Genomic DNA, 22233 nt, shown 5'->3' on the forward strand with positions numbered 1-22233 from the left:
GTGCAAATGAAGCCAGTGTTGTTGATTTTTTTTTTTTTTTTTTTTTTTTTTTTTTTTGGGTGCCCAGGTTAGTTAATGCCTAACCTGAGTTAAGTCAAATAGAATTCTGTAGAACGCTCTTGTATTCACAGACCATGACCCTCATGATTGTCTTGCCTTTCAGATGCAGACTCTTGCTTTCAGGGGGAAGATTTTCAAAATAGTGCTTTATTGTTTCAAATATGCTTTTATACTTTATTTAATCTTCACAACTACTCTGTGAGTTATTTTTAATTCCATATTATAGGGTTTTCTTATTTTATAGATTGAGAAACTGATTCTGAGTAGTTAAGTGACTTACTCAAGGTCACACGGCTAATGTATCAGTGGAAGTGCAAGGGATTTGATTGAACAGATGTGGCCTCTTCAAGGAAACAATGTGAATAGACTTGATGAACAATAAATTAGTAGGAGGGTCATTTATACCTCTTGTCTTTAAAGATTTTATTTATTTTATTTTTTCCCCCCAAAGCCCCAGTGGATAGTTGTATGTCGTAGCTGCACATCCTTCTAGTTGCTGTATGCGGGACTCGGCCTCAGGATGAACGGAGAAGTGGTGCCTCGATGCGCACCCGGGATCCGAACCCGGGCCACCAGCATCGCAGCGCGCGCACTTAACCACCAAGCCACAGGGCCGGCCCTATACCTCTTGTCTTTAGAAGAGGATTCTTTTTCTCAAGTATAGCATTAAGTAGATTTCTTACTTAGAGAAACTTGAAAACAATATTTAAAACTAAGTAGATATAGGGGCCGGCCCGGTGGCATAAGCGGTTAAGTGCACACGCTCTGCTGCAGCGGCCCGGGGTTCGCCGGTTCGGATCCCAGGAGCGCACCGATGCACCACTTGTCAAGCCATGCTGTGGCGTCCCATATAAAGTGGAGGAAGATGGGCATGGATGTTAGCCCAGGGCCAATTTTCCTCAGCAAAAAAGAGGAGGATTGGCAGATGTTAGCTCAGGGCCGATCTTCCTCACAAAAATAAATAAATAAAACTAAGTAGATATAAATGGATAACTTTTCTGAAGATTAAAACAGCTCTGAAATTAGGTAAGTGGAAAGAAATGTAGCATTCATTTGAGGTTTTATGTAGAGAGAGATATACACATTTGTGTGTGTGTGTATATGTATTCTCTGTCACTAAGGTTCACAATTAAGGATTCTTAGATCCTTATTTGCTGAAATCTCCTTTTGCTTATGTCTTGAGGCTGAAGTTGGCAATTTTCCCCCAGATGTGGAATTTGAAAATTAAGTACACTTGTTGAAATGTGGGTTGCATTATCGTGATGCATTTATAGGTGCTACCCTCCAGGGTTATGGGAAACTTTGAATGTTGTTGTTTGGCTTACAGTGTATATGAATCATGGAAGGAACTCTAGATCTATACTAATTACCAGTTTTGTTTTAGGTGCAGTTCATGCTGTTTACTTAGGTCTATAAAGCAGAATTTAGAGCGTCTGCACACCCTGTTGGCCGAAGAGACTCTACGTTTCAGTTACCCAAGTGCTATGGGGCCACAGACCTGCTCAGCTTATCCTGATTTAAGTGGTGTTAACACCCCGAGTCAGCTCTGTGTTGTTGGTGACAAATTTTACCACATTTATGACCTAGGATTTTGAGTGGGCAGTATTTTAAGAATCTAAAAAATGCTGGCTACCATTCAGTCACTATCAGTTTTGATTATGGTCAGAGAATTTTGTTAAGAAACAAATACAAATTTCTGATTGCCCTATAGTTTAATAAAAAGTATTTGCAGCAACTAGAAGGATGTGCAGCTACAACACACAACTATCCACTGGGGCTTTGGGGGGAAAAATAAAATAAATAAAATCTTTAAAAAAAAAAAAAAAAAAAGTATTTGATCATTTTGCCAAAACACTGCACTACTCCACTCCTCCTCCAGCTTTGAAGTATTCCTATGCAGGCTTCTTTTAGGTAAGTACGTAACAAATCAACGCTTATATAAATATATGGCAGTCATATTATAGAAAGCTACACTTTCTTTGTTCAGAATAGTAATGGAGAAAATGTATAATTACACTGAAATGAGCAACTAAATTATCCATTGATGCTTCCTGGGGTTTAATGTAACCTTTTCCTTCCACTCCTCGTGCAGCGTGCACTTAGTCCGTAATATCACCACTCCATTTTAACTGAATAGTTGTTTCAGTTTTGATCTGTAATGGCGATTAGGGTGACCAGTTAGTCCTTATTTGCCCAGGACTGTACTGGTTTTAAAACTGAAAGTCTCTTGTCCAGGGAACCCTTTCAGACCCAGACACACCCTGACAGCAGGGCTACTCGTGTTATTGGACCTGTGGTAAAAGCCTAGTTTGGTGGTTGTATGAATTTATCATGCATCAGAATCACTTGGAAGGCTTGTTAAACACAGATTGCTGGGTCTCGTACCCCTAGTTCCTGATCCGTTCTGTCTGGGGTTGGAGCCTGAGAATTGCTTTTCTAACAGTTTCCTGGATGGTGCTGATGCTGCTGGTTTGGGGACCAGACTTTGAGAACCACTCGCTTAGATCAAGCCATGTAGCCTGTGAATATACGATGATGTTTTTATTAAGAATTGTGGAGAAAAAGGACTGTTTCTCTACCTTCCAAGCCTAAGCACTAACAGCCCCAAAGGATGTTTGTGTGTCTGAGCTGTGATCATGCAACACAAAAAAACACCTGATCCCGTTAGAGGTGACAGAAATGGGGAAGAGGGTAAAAAAGACTAATTAAAAAGTCGTTCATGGTATGCATATACAGTAGTCCCTTCTTATCCACAGGAGATATGTTCCACAGCCCTCAGTGGATGCCTGAAACTGCAGGTAGTACCGAACCCTGTATATACTCTGTTTTTGCTTATACATATGTACCTGTGATACAGTTTAATTTATAAATTAGGCACAGTACAAGATTAACAACAATAACTAGTAATGAAATAGAACAATTATAGCAGTATACTGTAATGAAAGTTATATGAATAAGTGGTTTCTGTCTTTCTCAAAATATCTCATTGTACTATACTCACTGTTCTTCCTGTGATGATGTGAGATGATACAGTGCCTGTGCAGCGAGATGAAGTGAGATGAATGACGTAGGCATTGTGACGTAGTGTTATTTTTGGACCCTGGTTGACTCTACAGAAAGCGAAACCACGGATAAGGAGGGACTACTTACTGTATTTTGATAGTTTATAATAAGTTTCCTAAGCAAACTTTCATTTGTTAATCAATTTGAATCCCACATAATCCGAGTATCTGAAATGGATAGCGACTTCCAGAGAACAGATATTCATTATTATAGCAGAACTGATTTAAGCTGGGTGTAGTAGCGATAATAGTACCCACCTTGCCTGCTTGTCCAAGTTCTCACTATAAAAATCCACCTGAAAGGTGTGAACACGCTGTGCAAACGAAGACGTCACAATGATGATGATGATGTGCTTTACAACTGGGCCCTACTTTTCACTGCTCTCATCTTCATCATCTCCTTGATTATCCAGGAAATTAGATGGGGTGGCTCTATTATTTATTAGTTATTATTATATCATAATTATTCCCCATGACTTTTTTGACAGCCTCAGAGACTTCAGTTCGCCAGGCTTAGAGGTGGTCCTCAGGTAGGTGGTTCTAGATAGTGGCTCATAGTCCTGAATGGCTGAGCTTGGTCAGATCAATTCTCCAATTTGTACCTTCTTCCTCATCTATAAAATAAAATTAACACCTGCTCTACTACTAATATTAAAACTAGGTATAAGACTTAAGATGAGAAAGTGTATGAAAACACTTCAAAGCCTTTGTTACAAATGGCAATTAATAATAATGAGTAAATGGTAAGTAAGCCGCAGAGAACAGGAAGCATGTTCTTTTCATCTTTATATCCTAAGTACCTTGTTGCTTTATAAATTTTTCAAATAAATTGAGTTTATTGATTTAGATATCATTTTCTTTTCCTTTTTTCATCTCTGCTGTTTCTTTTACTTGAAGTAAATAGAAAATGATTATTATTGAATGCGTTGTAAACAAGAATAGAATATTTTTTGAGATATCTGTGGTTTTGGGGGAGTTTTTTTGTTGTTGTTGTCTTTTAATATGGGCATTTTCTGCCCCATTACCTGTTTTCCATTGGGTTGTGAATTCTTGCGTTCTGCCGGGCTTTTCTCCCTGTCTCCATTAAGAATTGACATAATCACCTGGCTGCTGCTCCTTGCATCTACTCTCCAAGCTATCCTGCTTGTTTCAGAGTTCCAGGTCAAAATTGTGGCATACCATTTCTGAGAGATTCCCTAGGCACCACTGAATTTCAGCAAATTAATAGATTTCTGTTAAATGATTCAAAATCTAGGCCAGTTGAGAATTTTACTTGATTTTTTTTTCAGTATGTTTATCTTAAGTTACAAAATGATATTTCTTAACTCTTTTCTTAAGTGTTCTAGTAAAATTTTCTAAACCTGGTAAAACTTGCTTATAATAATACTTTTGGGGGATGATGTCTTCATTATGGGTTGTCATATTGAAAGAGGTGTATATAGATCTCTAACTTGTTTTTAACATTGTACTTGAAAGATCTGTGAACTGACAGAATCTGGCAAAATGTGACGTAGCATACATTATATATGGATACTCATAAACCGCCTTCGACAGATTGATTTGACAAACATTTCCAGTCTCAGGACAGTAGCACTATTCTAGCCAACAGTTCAGTAATATCCATTTCTGTCTGAACAGCAGATTGTTTGTGTGTATGTAATGTGTTCTGCCCATTTTCATAAAAATGTGTAAATGGAAAAGTAAAGTGCTGACACTGTTAGTAAGAGGGGTAACTCTCAAATATGTAATACAGGGGCCGGCCTCATGGCTTACCAGTTAAGTGCTCGAGCTCTGCTGCTGGCGGCCCGGGTTCGGATCCAGGGCACGCCCTGATGCACCACTTCTCCGGCCATGCTCAGGCGGAGTCCCACGTACAGCAACTAGAAGGATGTGCAACTATGACATGCAACTATCTACTGGGGCTTTAGGGAGAAAAAGGGAAAAAAAAAAAGGAGGAGGATTGGCAATAGATGTTAGTTCAGAGCCGGTCTTCCTCAGCAAAAAGAGGAGGATTGGCATGGATGTTAGCTCAGGGCTGATCTTCCTCACAAAAAAAAAAAAAAAAAAATACATTTGTGACAAAGATGGAAATGAGTAAGCATGCCAAAAATGGTAAATCTTTAGCCTCAGCTACACCCTCATTAGACTTGACCTGCTTACTGGGTATTTGATTATGAACAAAAGAGCAAAATTAAAGAACATTTATGAAATATAGGTTGTATATTATAATTATAGTGGCTAGAAGATATTTTGTAATTATAGAAGGTATTTTATAATTTTCTTATACTTATTCAACTTCTGTACATTTAATTTTCAACTGCCTTAAGAATACATCATATACAAATGTATGGCATTTGACAAAATTCTCTAATAACCCCGAAGAAAAGATTCTATGTATTATGTGTGTGAGTTAAATACAGTAGCTCTGATAAAAATTTCTGTCTTTTGTTCAACCTTTAAAAAAATTAAACTGAAAACAGGGAAATTGAAGGAGAGAACTGTAATAACTAGTTCATTGCATCTTAATGTGTAGCATCCTAATTAGTCAAGTATCATGTGCCTACCTAGGCATGAAATAACTATTTTTTTCCTAATTTAAATTGGGAAGTTTTCAGTTGTAGAACAGCTTGAATAGCCTTTGTTGTAAATAGCCACTAGATTTTTTTTTGAAGTATTCAGAAACAATGAAGGTCATCTTGTATCCATAGAGACCACATACACTTTCCTCATTATTTCCAGCATTATTTCTATGATGGGTAGAGTTATTTTTTACACTTAAACCAAAATATATTTCAGAAAGCAACCTTTAACTATTATCACAGGGTAAATATCAGTGACTGAAATCCTTTACTCCATAATTTCTAAAAAACAATTGATATTAGAAAATTAGTAGCCTTTTACAGTTTTGTATATTGGTGTTTTCAATAGTTATCCTGTAGGATATTTGTGTCCATGCGCATGCTCACATACGTATTATGTACATATGTGTGTATGTTCATTTCTTGGAAATCGCTGTGACTCAATTTTGTAAACTCTTAATTGCTTTAATAGTTTTTTTTTTTTTTTTTAAGAAATAGTGATTTTACATGTTTTAGATTAAAGCAAATCTTGGTTTTTGGTGGAGTGCAGATTTACTGTATTTCACCTGGTCCTCCTCCTCTCTGTCAGGAAAGTGGTGTGGGGAACAAAATGGTTTTAGTGTATTGCTTTATAAACAAAGCCGAGGTCTTGAGTGTGTTCCTCTTATTGTCTACTTTGCTTTGTTCGTTTCCATGGACTGTACATCCCGAACCTAAATCAACTGGGGGTAGGGGAAGAAAATGTTAGAGCCTTACTCAGTGTAAATCCACCGCCAGTCACACCCACTGTATTAGGAGTCTAAATTAAGACACTTTTGTTGATGAAAGGAGTCACTTTTAGTAATATCAGGGCAACAAGCATAAATTGACACTGTTTTGGGCGGATATATGGTCACTCTAATCGTTAGGGTTGTCATTCTGGTGTACTGTTTATTATTAATTTTGAAACTCGGCTTAGGGAGAGAAAACCTCATTTTTGCATGTATTAAATAAAAAATGTATCTTCATGTAGGATAACTGAGTAATATCTTTAATGTTGCTTATTTGCCAAGATAAACTTATTATGCGTATCTTTTTTAAGTTAGTTTATTTAGGAAAAATTGCTGTTGATGAACCACTTATTCTTTTGCTAATTAATAGCATTAATGTTATCATTTTTGTTCCAAGATGTCACAGATATCATTCCGCACTAGAAAGCTTGTAAATCATGAGATAAAGCTGGTGACTGGGAATATTTCTGTCTATTCTTTCTGTTAATTTGTTGTTCAGAAAGTCTGTTGTTGTAAACATCCCCGACTGGAAGCTGTAAGACATGGCTAAGCTTTCAGTCAGATGTTTGCTGCCACCGGCTATTCACAGACGTCATTTTGGTGTAATTATACTGAAGAAGTGGAATTGGGAGGCTGTGTAATGAGTGTGGAAAAACACCAGAAATCTTCAGATTTCTTCATTTGCTGCTCTCTGTGAGAGGGCATGTGTTATGACCGAGTTTAGTATGAGACGCTGTCATAATAACAGGATATCCTCTCACACATGCCATCTGAGCTTCCCAGACTTGAGATGCTGCTGCTGGACCTTGGAGAATTTAGTTTAAAAAATTTTTTTTCCACTATGGTACTTATTTCTGTTTTTGCCCTGTGAATGAACTTTTATTCTTTATTGCCTTTCCAAGTAGGGTAGAGTTTAACTTCCCAACCGTTCAGGAGACTGATTTCCTCCTTTAGAAATTCCGCATAAGTTCTGGAGAATAAATTTATCACCACCACCACTGCTCCCCAGCAGTATACATGTATGCAGCCTAGAACATTCAGTTTTCTCTGTAGTGAAGAGATGATGTATAATAAACTTTGTCTCCCTCATCTCAACCCCCCCCAACTTCCTGTTCTCCTCCTCCTGAGTGATGTCACTGCTCCTAATCAGAACTCTTCTCTCAAAAAAATTGCATGACTTTAAACCAATGAGCCTATTTACAGCGTTTACCATTGGTTATATTTGTCTTAGTTTATTAACTATATTTTCCTGAGTATTTTCAGGTTATCGCTTGCCTTTTCTCTTTCTCATTAGAGTTTGGATGCCCTGTGAGCATGTGTGCTGTATCTATTTTTTGTGTTTCCCCACAGAGCTGAATAATACAAGGCTTTCCTCACAGATGGCATTCAGTGTGGATTAATTGATAATGTATAATTTTATAACAACTTTTTTTCTGAGTTTTAAAATTTTTTCTTATTTCTATTTGTTTTTAGACACTGGGAAACGTTTCTATTTTATTGAAATTTTTGTCTTCAATAAAGCATTGGTATTTTTATCATTTATTATTATTAAACTGCTAAACATAATACTGTGTCGGGTTCAGTGCATAATTAAACCGAAAGGTAAAGTTCTTGCTAGTTTTTTACATGCGTATCTCCCTTGATTAGATTACAAGCTTTCTGAGGACAGCGACATGTTATAATTCTGTTTTCCTGCCAGGAAACAGGAGTAAGTAAAGCACCTTGCATGTATAGATTTTATTTTATTGCATCAGTGTCAACTGTTTCCTTTTATCTTTTATCCAGATAAGCAAATGACTGTTTGGGTCATAATGTAACTACTCCAGATGTATCTGTGCTACAGCATGGATCTTTAAACACTCCTTTGTTAGAGTGGTAGTTTATAAGAGTTATTTGGCCGGGAGTAGAGGGAGGGAGGGTAGTTAGTTGCTTCAGACACAAGTAGCTTTGCAACTTGTAAGTGTAATTTTCAAGCTTGATGATTAGCATGCATCAAGCATCCCTTCCTCTTGAACTCTTCATAAAGCAGATTTATTGCATATTCTGTGACCCCCTGTTTTAGCACATTGGGAACCTCCCATTCCAGATAGCAGCGAATGGATAGAGCCATTTATGAGAGCGCAAGAAGTGTTTCCTTGCAAAGGTAAAAAGAGTTCTCTGGTAATAGGGTTATTTTGTTGGACCAGGTGACATTGTTTCCTATGAAAAAGTTTGTTATATAGCTTTATAATTCAGTAAGATGGATAGAAACCTGCCTAGTTTAATAATTTGCACAGCTGAATTTGAAAGGTTTTTCAAAATGATAGCCCAAATCTAAGCTGAAAGAGGGGTAGGCATTCCACATAAAGCTGTTATACTCTGCACAGCTAGTCCACTTCTTCCTGGATGCTGCAGGATTAATGGTTCAATCTGTGTTATGTAACATTTGTTCCATATTATTCTGCCTTAATGAGGTGGATCGGAGACCACGTCAGCTTTAATTCTGGAGGCACTTGCTTCTACAACCTTTTAGTCATTTGCAGATGACTTCTTTATGTTTTAATTTTGAACAATCACAAACTTCCCATTGGCCTGCAAATTTAGCAATTGATTATATAGAACAAATGCCTTAAGATGTTAGGTCATCAGTATTTGCCAGTAAAGTAACAACTTGTTTCCCATCCTTTAACTTAGAATTCAGGGAGAAGTGTGTGGTCTTTATGAACAGGTCATAGAAAACTCCAAAAATCTTTACTGTAAAAGAAGATTTTTGATCTAATTAATATTAGGATAAACCATTTTTAGTTCTGAACACCATTCTGAAAATGGCAAGGTTTTTTCCTTACTATATGCTTTGAGACTACTGAGGGGTTACTTTTTTAAGCAAAGAACTACAAATTGTGTCTTCAAGTTCATTTCCAATTAGATATGCTTGTGTACAAATATTCTTGGTTAAAATTACGTTGTTGGGTAGGTTTTCATTGGTCTCAATGCCTGAGTCTCTTCTACAGAGTCGGGGGCTTGGGGGGACCCAGCAGTTCACGGTGAACTTGAAATCCCAGCATGCCTTCCTCATTGCATGTGGTGCATTCTGCCTCTGGCTCCCTTTCACTCCTCTGGTTAAAACTTCACTCCGTTCACTGAATGAATGTGCCTTTATTTGCTGTGCATATTCAGGAAGAAATTTTTTGTAAGTTTGAGTATCAGTCCGAACTTCATTACTTTTCAAAATGATGCTATTTCAGATAGTCTCTGCCACAGTTTCCCCAGCCTGCTTAATTATAGGTGGACATATGATATGTGTTTTGACGTTGCCTTTTTTTTTGGTCTGTAGCATATTGCAAACTTCTTAATACTTTGACATTCACTGCTGCCTTTGCTTTGGCTTTCCAACATAATTTGGTGAAACAGTTACTTTGAGGGCTTGTTAATTAAAACACAGATTGCTGGGCCCTGCAACAGTTTCTGATTCAGGAGGTCCAAATGCTGCTATTCTGGGTCCATGCTTTCAAAACCACAGAACTCATTTTACATTCTTTTTCCTGTCCAGTATTATGCCCCATTAGAGACTGAAGAAAAATACATAAAATCCCCAACGTAAAAACATGTAGTAATCCAAAAGTTTGACTTTAAAAAGGTTTGTTGAAAACCTGAGACCCATTTTTTTCCCAGAGAAAGTACATAGTAATTGTCTAGCCCACAAAATATATTTGCAAGGAAAAACAGAGGAAAAAAATATTGTTGTAGTAGGAGTAGTTGAAACAGAAAAACAATATACTAGTAGAGAAAAAAAAGTATGCATGTATATTTAATCTTAAGAACTGATGCTTCAGGAAAAGTAGCCCAAAGGGGACAAAAGGCCAGGTGGAGACAGGAGGTTCCTGAAGGTCCTGGGATGCCTCTGAAATTCCAGAGATTTTTGAGTTTGCTGGCACTGGTTATCTTTAATTTTACTTCCAGATTTGAGGATTTTCTCTTCTTTGATGCAAGTGTATTGATGGGGCCACTTTTAATGCTTAGTAGAGGTATTTGTGGTAATATTTTTTTAGTCAGAGGAACGCAGAGAGGAGGAGGGATTTCTGTGAGGCAACTTAACGACACTTGGGACAGTAGAAGGTGGAAAGAGACGAGAGTGTGGGAAAGATGTTCCTGAGGTAAAATTATCTGAACTGTGAGTGTGGGGGAGGAGACGGGGAGAGGCGTGGGAAGGGGGAAAAGAAATGAGGAAAAGAAAGGCCATCGGGAAGCTTTGAGCTCCTCAGAGGTGTTTTATTAACTTTGACTTTTACCCAAAACAGGAATCTTCTTCGTGAAAAAGGATGGGTGATTGATGCATCATACTGGCCATCAGATGGGTTCCTATAAATGCAAGTTCAGTTGCTTTGAAGAGAGAGAGATAGGAAGATGGGAGGCTGTAAAATCAGCCACGTTTAGATCTCTGGAACATGTATGGAATGTTTGCATAAATTAGTTCAGTGGAAAGAATGTCACTTCTGCCTTTTCCCTTGGATTCTAAACTTTGTCTTAGAATACCTTTCAAGTTGACTCTTGCCTCATTTATGTGGATCCCTGTACCTCCTGTTCTTTTTTCAACAGATTCTACAAAGTTATCTTTTTTAAAAATAATAATAATTCATCCTATGTACCTTAATATAAATTTGAGTCTCAGGTAAAGGACCAGTATAAACACAGTAAAGGATTTTGTAAGTCCTGCTTTAAACCAAGTTTCAGTTCATGTAAACATCCTACACTCAGCTGTAATACATGGATTGGCTGGGAGGTGGATGTTTACTTCAGCTGACTTGGAATGTCAGCCGTTAACATTGAATATAGGGTTTGGCGAGAAGAGTATACAGAGGCTTGATTTTTAATGTAATTACTATCAATTTAAATTACTGTCACATCTTTTCAATTGCATTGTTATATCTCTAACGTGACATAAGACTCTGGGTATTGGGACAAAAGAATGTCCTTTGGTGGGTGGGGTCAGATTGGAAGGCATTGCAGTGTGCTTTGATGCCATACATTTGTAGCCATCTGGGCCCTACCAGTGAATTTGCTATGTGATTTGGAGGAGGGAAAGCCACTGTTTCACAGCTCCTTACTTCACAGGATTGTTGTAATGATTGACCTACACGATGAATCTGAAGTGGTTCATTAGTCAATTCTTCTCATATTAAGTACTCAGTAAATGCTAGCTGTTTTTAGTGCTAGCTACAGTGCCTCATAACAGTACATAGCATATTTTAAGTGTTCAGTAAATAATTGCTATTATGTTTAAACTAGACATAAGTTGTTTTATTTTAGCTACCAACTTTCTGGTTTAGTGGAAATGGCTTGAATCTTTGATATTACTGTAATTTAGTGATAAAGAATTTTGAAGCCCAGCTTCTTGAACTCATGTCCTGGTTCTGCCACTTACTAGCTATGTTACTTTAGGGAAATTATTGCTCTCCCAGTGCCTTAGTTTCCTCAGTCTTCTAAATTGGGATGTAACAGTACCTACGTAATAGGATTGTTAGGAGATTAAATGAGCTAATACCACTAAAGTGTTAGAATAATTCCTGGTACGTACTAAGCTCTTGATAAATGGCAGCTATTATTATTATTATTTTAAAAACATGCTTGTCATCTGTTATTTTTTCACAGAGTATAGTTGTGCCATACATTTCTAAATAACTTAAAGATAAGCTCATACTTGATAATTAATTAGTTCTAGATATATATAGTTTGGTTTAAATGATACTTTCATGCTTTTATTGAAAGTACTTAAAATTAATTTCTGTAGCTTTGTTTATCAATTCCATGAAATCAGCTTTACTTTTCATTTTTTGGTGACACATCTTGCATTCTGTATAGATAAAAAAACAAAACAACCACCACAAAACCAAAATTACTTAAGAAGCACACATTATTCTAGCAGCTTGGCGAGTGTCCCTAAACTCATCTCTGCCTAAATACAGAATTAGAATTCACATTTGTTGCTTCTCCTATGGAAGATGTCTACATCTTATGAGAAAGTCACATAAAAATGTGAAATAAGGCATGATGACTTGTTCTTGAAAAGGTGCTGTCTTTCTAATAATATTTTATTTGTTCAATAAAGTAATTTTTTTATAATTATAATTTTTATAAAGTAACTTTTCATTATTTTCTTTGATATTAAGTGGAGCTGTTCTGTTATGTTCTTGGATGCAAAACATTTCAGTGAGTTCCACATGTTCATTTGAAACTTCTCAAATGCTTAGATTATTTTATAATTTATAATACTTCAAGAAAAATATCACACTGCATTATAGAAGCATCATATAATATAAAGTTAGTTTTATGAAATGTGTTTTTCAAATAAAACATAATTGGGAGTTCCCCATCAATTTACCTCTCAACCTCAGCGAATAAAATATAGAATTTTTCTTTTATATTCTCTCATACAAAAAAAATAGTGTAGTGTAGGCTGCCAAATGGCCTATAGGTTAAATTACTAATTCTGGTGTTTTTTAATTCCTTGCCCTTTTTTCTTTTGTTTAATGGTCATGTATTTATATCTCTATATTACTGATTATATAATGGGGTCTTTGATCATGTGGGCTGTCAGCTTTGCTGCACTTTGTCACTGAGTAAAAGCTCTTCATGAAAGTTGAGTTGTAGTTAAGTGACAGTTTGAGTATTTATCTTGTTTTAATTAATACAGTGAAACATTCTAAGTTATACTGAGCTGTCCCCCACCTTTACAGGAAAATACATGCCTTGATTTCTTTAAAAACTGTACATTTATTAGAAATGTAAAATTATTTTCTGTGAACATAAGCCTATCAGTTTAAAATGTTACAGAATCTGAATAAATGTTAAAATATCCCCATTTCTCCTCCTCGTTTACCAGTTGCCATTTGTTATTTAACTGATTGTAGAAAACATAATATAAAGTTTGATTTCTTCAACAATATTTGGATGTGTTCTGAAATTAACCTCCACCTATTTTCTGTCGTTTGAAAATTTGATATCTCTCCTCGTAATTATTTGCTAAGCATTTGGCATAAATTATCTTCTCTCTGTTTCATTTTGTCTTTCTCGTCTCATCGATTCCCAACAGTAGAACTTTATGGTTCCAAACAAATGTCTCCTGTAGATGTCAGTAGTCGAAAAATGTTGGTTAAAATGGGGAATCTGTGATATACGAGAATTTACCTTTTAGTTTTATTCATTTCAGTTTTTTAAAAAAGTAATTCTACTTTTTGATAAAGGTCAAAGTGTTATTCAGTGCAAGATATTATGCAAAATTATGGTAAGTAACTATATGATCTCTTTTCATTGTTAATGGCTTAATGAGATTTTTTCTTAAAACTACAAATATACTAGTATCAAAATCTGGATTAAAATGAAAGATGGTTTTCTTTAACTTTTAATTGTTCACAAAGCTACCAGTATACTATAAAACCAACAGCAGTTTCACATTTAGGATTTTTATATGTATATAAATTAGGATTACTTTTTTATATTGGCCTTAATTTCCTTAATGTTATTGAAAAGAACCAGTCCCGGGGGTATTTTTATCATTTACTACACATTATTCCTGTGAGGCTAACTAAAACTGTTCCATGAAGCAAAATCTTAGCGGTGGAACCTGTTCAGCTACTTAACCGTCTGTCTTGGGACTGACTGGGTGCAATTATAACTAGTTTAAAAGTTCTGACCTTGTCCTTGCTTATTTCACAGTGACTCCTTTTTTTTTTTTACTCTGCTTTATTGCATCCTCGTATATTGCGTTATTTACAAGACCCTCCACCAGCAAAAAGACTATGACTTGCTGAAGGCTCAGATGATGGTTAGCATTTTTTTTTTTAATTTTTTGTTTATTGCAGTAACATTGGTTTATAACATTGTAAAAATTTCAGGTGTACATCATTGTACTTCTATTTCTGCATAGAAATACCGTATGATTTCCTTCATTAAGTAGTAGATAATCACAGTGAATCTTTCAAGACTATTAAGCTATGTGTTCAGTATTTGTCCTACTGTCTAAAAGTATTTAAAAACAGGGTTTGCACTATTTGTTTTGTTTTTTAAAAGTAGTTTGAGAAAGTTCCTTTACTACTTGTTCTCCATGCAAATTTTATAAAAGCTCAAATTCCCCAGGGAAAAAAGGATTTTTGTAAGGTTTCTTTGATTGAACAAGTATAAAAGATCCCTAAAGGTATACGGTTGCCTTAATGTTGACATTATAAGTTATCAGTGAAAATTGTTGTTTTGGGTGTTGTATTTATGTTTAACAATCACTTGCTTAAAATTATCTTCCGAGGGTAGTCAGTAGCCCAAAAAGATTCCATATTAACCAGAGTGCTGAATTACTTTCAAGTAAAGGTATGAATATGAGTGAGAAACAGAGTTTGGGGACTGGGTATTGGCAAATCCTTCATTTTCAGGTAACTTCCTAAATGTCTGGTCGTTCACTTTGTACTATTTAGAGTAAAATGTGCAAGTGCCCCTTTGTTCTCTTCACATTCGCACACCACAGCCTTCCTTTCTCTTACACTCTCAATTGTTAATAATGCTGATCCTTCCAAACTCTTTTTGACTTTTTACACACGTGTACTCTGCTGATATGGGTGGGATTTTTAATATCATGAAATCATACTATATATATCTTTTACTTTTTTTCATGCATTTTAGAGAACTTTCCATATCTATGCATCTCATATTTTTTCAATTCCATATATAAATGTACCATATCGTATTTACTTCCCTATTGGTAAACCCAGAGGTTGCTCCAATATTTTGCTGTTATAGCCAGTCCTGCAGAGTACAAATATTTTGATGCATAGGTGTAACTAATTCTATAGGACAGTTTGTAAAGGTATAATTGCTGTGTCAAGGAACATGTCGATTTAAAATACTTATAGATACTGCTAAATTAATCTCCAAAGAGTCTCTGTTTATACTTTCATTAGCAGTGTGAGAGAGTAGCTATTTCCTCACATCCTTGCCAGGGCATTATCAGTCATGTGTTCATTTTTGCTGATCTTGTGGCTACAAAGTAGTATCTCTTTTTTATTTTCATTTCCTTGTCTAAAGGTAAAGTTAATTAACATCTTTTCATATCTTTATTGGCTTCTTTCTTTCATTTTTATTTTTTTTGATTGCACGTTCATATTCTTTGACCATATTTCTTTTGTTAGTTCTTATTGCTTTCTAGAGACTCCGTATATGTTGGATATTTTTTTCTTTTTATGTTACATACGTTGCAAATATTTCCTCCTCATCTGTCATGTGTTTTTTAACTTTATTTAAAACTGTTATGTAATCTTTTGTTGCTTCTGGATTTTGTTGTCTTTCTTAGGAAGGTCCTTTCCACCCTCCATATTATAAATACATTATCCTAAATAGATTATCTTTTAATCTTTTAAAACTATATTTCATCAAAGCTAAGAAATGCCATTGATTATATGCCGTTGATAATACAACACCGATGTTTTCTATACTGAAGAAGAAAAACAAATCTTGCGAAACAGAGTGCTTTCTCATTATTTCAAATTTTATTTTACAGTTACTTAAAGATCTTTTAGACATTTATTCAGACCAACTTTTTAAATTATAAAACTTATATAAAAAGGAAAACCTATTCTACCAATTCTTCATCTTTGCCTTAACAATCCATAGTCTTTGGGTGTTCCTTCAAATTTGTCACTCATTTAAATACATCTTTCATTATTACTCTCCAAGTATTCACAAATACCACGGTGTATATGAAACACCTATTATGGCACAGATACTTATCTAAGTGCTTTCATATATGTTTTCATCTAACCCTTGCAGCAACTCTTTAGGGTAACTGTTATTAGTGCATTTTACAGTTGAGGAAACTGAGACTCAGAAAAGTTAAGTTGCTTGTAATCACAGAGCAGTTCAAGTGATAGAGATCCCTGATGTCAGAGGTAGTGCCCTGGGCACCCTAAGTGGTTCATATCCAGGATATGGGTCTGAGTCATTTGTGGAGATTAAAAAAATAAATACATGGAAGAGGTCTACCCTCAAATATACAATTAGTCTAGAGTGGAACAGCTATAATTTTTTAAAAGTGTGTGATTCACCTTTTCAGAACCAGTGTATGCTGTGCTGCCAAATAAATGTTCACTTTTGTCCTTATCTTATTGATAAGTTTGCGGATATTTTGTGGCCCCTGTCAATTTTCATATTGTTATAGCTCTAGAATCAACAGGATTTATAATTGGGTCTTCATTTTAAGGTGGGAAATACAGTGATACCAAGAAAATTCCATAACCGTTCTCTGCATTTGTATGTTCAGCCCAAACCAGAGCAAGCGATTGTAGTTGCACACTAGCCTTGAGCAAAGTTATCTACATTCGAATCCTAGTCAGTCTTAATAGTTGTCCACTTTCAACCTTTAAAGGAAGGTGTGTTTTTAAAACTGCATGTACAATTAGAGTGATAGAATTTTTATTATGACCCTAAGGAAGTCATTCAGACGTTTTTATTTTCTCACAAGCATTCAAACTTTTAGCTTCAAACTGAACATACAAGATAAACAGTTTGTACTGTTTACTTATCTATAAAAAAAATGATTGAACATATCTCAGGCAGCTCGGACAAGGCAGATCTTAGAAGACTCACAAGGGCTGACCTTAAAAAAAAACTAATCAGAGTCTTTAGAAGATTTAATGTGGCCGTGCCATACAGGGAGGTTGTAACTGTAAGGGTTAGAGATAGTGCTCTGGGTAGACCAGAACGCAAGTCTTTTCTAAAGTTGTGTTGGATATCCTGGGATTTGAATTCATGCCTTGCAATAGGTTGAGTATGTAAGAAAAGGTGTTCATAAAAGTTGGCAAACCTGTTTTACTTGTTTGTCAATCTTTTCAGATCATTGCTTATAAAACACTGATATTTATAGTAAATATCTTGTTTTAAATATAGGCTAACCCTATTAAATCGTGTGTCCTCATGCTGCACTCATTTAATGACTTCACCCTCTGCTAAGTTGACCTGTGATTTGAGGTAGCTCTCAGTGCCAGTGGAGTGTTTGAAGGAGTTAAAGGGAAAAGCAGGAAGGGAATAACATTTTCAGGAAAAAGTGATCATAGAACGACAGGACTTTGAAAGAATAAAGGATATATCTCTGTTACGTGACCTTTCGCTAATTCCTGAAGCATGCTGACCTCATATTCCTTGTATGTAAAGGACAGCATTATAGTCTGCTTTTGTTTTTGGTGAGGAAGATTAGCCTGGAACTAACATCTGTTGCCAATCCTCCTCCTTTTGCTGAGGAAGACTGGCCCTGGGCTAACATCCATGCCCATCTTCCCCTATTTTATATGTGAGACGCCTGCCACAGCATGCCTTGATAAGGGGTGCGTAGGTCCACGCGTGGGATCCAAACCCACTAACCCCAGACCACCGAAGCAGAGTGTGCAAACTTAACCACTATGCCACTAGGCCAGCCTCAACAACAATATAGTCTTAAAAGTCTCTTTACCTCTGTGATTCCATCCAGTAATCTCCTTTTATTGTGTGTTCATGTGTGTCAGTAGAGCACAATATTTAGCAGAGTGAGTTCTAGGTTAAACCACCTGGACTCGTGTAAAATGGGGTTTCCCGTCTCCTAAATTGTAAGGAGGATTTAATTAGATAACACAGATAAATTATTTAGCACACTAGCTGGCACATACTGAGCTTTCCAGAAATATCCCCATTCTTCAAAACTCAATTCAGATGTCAGGTCAGTAGTATCTGGATGTTGGACCTCCTAGGTAAAATTTGTCTTTTCTTTGTGCCATAAATGTGCCTTAGTACTCACTTCTAATTTAGTGCTATCATTAGGGCTGAATTTATCACTAATTTGTCTGTGTGTCTACTTTTATTCTTAGATTCTGAGCCCCTTGAGGACAGAGACAGGTTTGTTCATCTTCATGAATTCAGTGTTTGGCATGATAAATTCTTGTTCAATAAAACTTTATTCTTGTTTTTAAGTAGACTCCCCTCCCCCTCTCAATGGAAGATAATCCTGGAGCCAAGGTGACAAACAGAAATGTTCTCAGAAATCCTGGTCGTGTTCTCAAGCTGCCATTTTTTTTTTTTTTTTTGACAGCTGTTTACCTTTGTACCCCTAAGGATTAGATAATTTTTTTACTTTACTTCTTCACAGTGTTTTTCTTATAATAAGAAAATAAAGTAAGAAAGTGACTGCCACTTGGAGAAAACTGTCCACTAAATATGAATGAAAGTGCTCTGATGAGAAATTGTATAAAGGCATCCTAATGGCACTATAAAAGTATTGATCGTGGAATCAAAGCCCTGGGTTCATATCATAGCACTGCTACTTTCTAGCCATATGACAATGGTCAAACTCTTTTCTCTCTCCAACTCTACAAAGTAGGCATAGTATCTATTTCATGTTACCTGTTATAACAGTAAGAAAAGTAGACTGTAGGAGGGGAAGGGTTAGAGAGAGTGCTCTGGATAGACCAGAGCACAAGTCTTTTCTAAAGGTATTAGAATGATGTGAGATATTATTCATAAAGTACTAGCACTGTGCCTGCTTAATAGAAGACACTCAAATATTTTTTGAATGGAGTATCAGGTGATACATCCTTTAAAACTGAGAAAAGCCAACTTATTTTACCATATACACACTTGTTTAGAAGTTAGAAATATTGTTGTTTAAATTAGTTGTACCCTTGCGGCCGGCCCCTTGGCGTGGTGGTTGGGTCCAGTGCTCTCCACTTCTGCAGCCCGGGTTTGCGGGTTTGGATCTTGGATGCAGACCTACACCACTCGTCAAGCCGTGCTGTGGCTACAATGCATACAGAATGGAGGAAGATTGGCATGGATTTTAGCTCAGGGCTAACCTTCCTTAAACAAAAAAGAGGAAGATTGGCACAGATGTTAGCTCAGAGTGAGTCTTCCTAACCAAAAAATAATAATAATAAATAAATAAATAAATAAATAATTGTACCCTTGATTAGATGTTGAAAACAGAGCTAAAATGTTAAATGATGACCAAGTAATTTTACTACTATCACGCTAATGTTGTAGGGAAGAGTAAACCAAGATCAAATGGCAAAGGCATACTCAAGAATTAAGTTGCATAATTAAAGGCTTAATATTTTCTTAACACAAGAAGGCACGTCTCCACTTCATCCTACTTTCCTATAGTTAATCACTGATAACGAGAGACACACGCTGAAAACATTAGAGCTATCTAGGTCTTTCTTCACTGATTGCATTTTTATGAAAAGAGGAAGTGTAGAGAGAATTATTCTCAATACAGTCATGCACCACATCACATTTCTGTCAACGATGGACCACATATACGACGGTGGTCCCATAAGACTAGTACCATACAGCCTAGGTGTGTGGTAGGCTATACCATCTAGGTTTGTCTAAGTACACTCTATGATGTTGACACAATGATGAAATCACATAATGGTACATTTCTCAGAACTTATTCCTGTTGTTAAGGGGCGTATGACTGTACTGCTAATACAAATAAAACTGGTTGTTGGATGCCTTTCAGTCTAGTGGTTATTGTATATAAACCCTCATTGCCTATTGAGAGTTTTATCCAAATCATTTCCTGGTTACCATGTTTTAAAGCAACCCCTCATAATCCCCCATTTGTAATTTCTTCTCTCTCTGTTCTTACTCATTTTCTACCTTCATACCTTTTTGCTAAATAAACGTTTTCTTCCAACTCTGTTTGTGTTTTCTTCATTTGATCGTTTTTCATAATATATCAGTTAGTGATTGAACTTGACTACAGTGTAACAGAAAACTCCAAAACAGTAGCTTAAACAAGATGGTGGTTTGTTTTTTTTCCCCTCTCACATAGAGTTTGTTTTCAGGAATCTCGGTGGCACAGCAGACTGAACTAACATAAATCTTCCTACCACCACTATCCCATAGCTCCAGACTCATAGAGATGTCAGATAAAACATAACAAATACACAGCTGACTGCAGAAGGAAATCCCAACTACCAGAAATGAAGAGAAAACAAAGCCAGAGCTGTAAACTCAGGAGCTGAAATCTACTCTGCCCAGGGGATGGTAATCTTGGCTGTGACCCTCACCTGTGGATGCTGGGACTTGAATTGCAAGAGACATGACCTGACAAAATGCAGGGAAGCTGAGACTGAGACCTCTGCAGGAAGCCAAGACGTGCTGCAGCCTCAGGAAGGGGGAAGCACAGCTCTACACAGCCGCCTGGGTGACTACAAAGCACCTTCTGACCCTGAGACAAGGTGGAAGGAGAGGAAGAGTTCCATGAGAAAGAGACAGTGTACACTCCAGTCTTGCTCTCACGGTGTCCATGCTTAGCTTTAAAATTATTACGAGTACCTCCTTACCGTGCGGGGCACAATCAGGTGCTGATGTACAGCAATGGATAAAACACAGAAGTTTCTGACCTCTGGGGCGTCTATTCTAATGCCGTTGGGAAAGAATTTACTAATGTGTATATCAGACACACTTGAAGACAATTTTTGAAATGACAGAAGGAATAAAATGGGCTATTGTTCATTTGTATGAATTCTTTATATATTTTGGATATATATATATATATATATATATATATTATATATCCTTTAATGGATATATGATTTGCAAATATCTTTTCCCAATAAGTAGGTTGTCTTTTCATTTTGTTGATGGTTTCTTTTGCTGTGCAGAAGCTTTTTAGTTTGATGTAGTCCCATTGATTTACTTTTTGTTTCCCTTGCCTGAGGAGACATATCCAAAAAGACATTCCTAAGACCAATGTCAAAGAGCGTACCACCTATGTTTTCTTCTAGGAGTGATTTTAGGGCTTGCATTCAAATCTTAAACCATTTTGAGTTCATTTTTATGTATAGTGTAAGATAGTGGTCCATTTTCATTCTTGTGCATGTGATTGTCCAGTTTTCCCAGCACCATTTATTATTTACTGTCCTTTTTCTGTTGTATATTCTTGGCTCCTTTGTCGTAAATTAATTGACCATACTGTGTGAGTTGATTTCTGGGCTCTCTGTTCTGGTAAAAACTTTTTTTCAATGAAAAAGACAACTTGATATCAGAAAAGAAATAAGCTGTGAATAAAGATAGAGTTAAGATTTTTTTAAATGACAGAGCTATTGTGAATTTACGTGGATAAATTTGAAATTTTAGATAAATATTTTTAAATGTGGTTCATTGTATATATAATATCATTAAATAAATCTGAATCTATTTTTAAAAATCTGCTCCACGTAATCTACCAGATCTAGATGGTTTATAGTGTGGTCTGTTAAACCTTTAAGAAACAAGTAATCTTTATAACTACTGTTCTGGAGAGTAGAAAAAAGGGAAGGCTCAACTTTGATACTCAAGTCAAATGGGATAGGTGAGGGAAGAAAGTGTAGACCAGTCTCTCTTATGAACATGGCTGAAATAGCCTGAGTATTAGCGTTTCAAGTTCACCATTTCAAATACACACATTCATTATGACAAAGTAAGGAGGGTGGTGGTTTAACATTGGAAAATCTTTTCTTGTAATATGCCGCATTAATAGATTGAGGGAAAAAGCCATATTATCATCTCGGTGAATGCAGGGGGAAAAAATCAACAAAATGCAACACTCATTCATGATTTTAAAAATCAATAAATGAAACATCTTCTTAATAGATTATGAATAGACAGAAGTTTTCTCAGTATGATAAATAACTTACTAAAAACCCACGATTGACATCACAAGTTAATGGTGTAACATTCGAGATGTTCCTTTAAAGTCAGCAATAGGACAAGGATGGCTGTTGTGCATCT

General features: G+C 36.1%; 1 long non-coding RNA gene across 3 annotated transcripts in view; it reads left to right on the forward strand.

Moving 5' to 3' along the window:
- LOC147913976 (uncharacterized) overlaps positions 1-21555 on the forward strand; it is a 41642-nt gene extending 20087 nt beyond the window's left edge. For 2 of the 3 annotated variants that reach the window (XR_015555944.1, XR_015555943.1), the window contains one exon: positions 20365-21555. This is a non-coding gene — a long non-coding RNA (uncharacterized LOC147913976). Of the gene's footprint in view, positions 1-20303 lie in introns of all 3 variants that reach the window. The other variant, XR_015555942.1, reaches the window with a different exon arrangement.
- The last annotated feature ends 678 nt before the right edge of the window (positions 21556-22233 follow it).

This window comes from Ceratotherium simum, chromosome 23 (assembly GCF_057802395.1).
Source record: "Ceratotherium simum simum isolate JZ-2026a chromosome 23, ASM5780239v1, whole genome shotgun sequence".
NCBI lineage: Eukaryota > Metazoa > Chordata > Mammalia > Perissodactyla > Rhinocerotidae > Ceratotherium > Ceratotherium simum.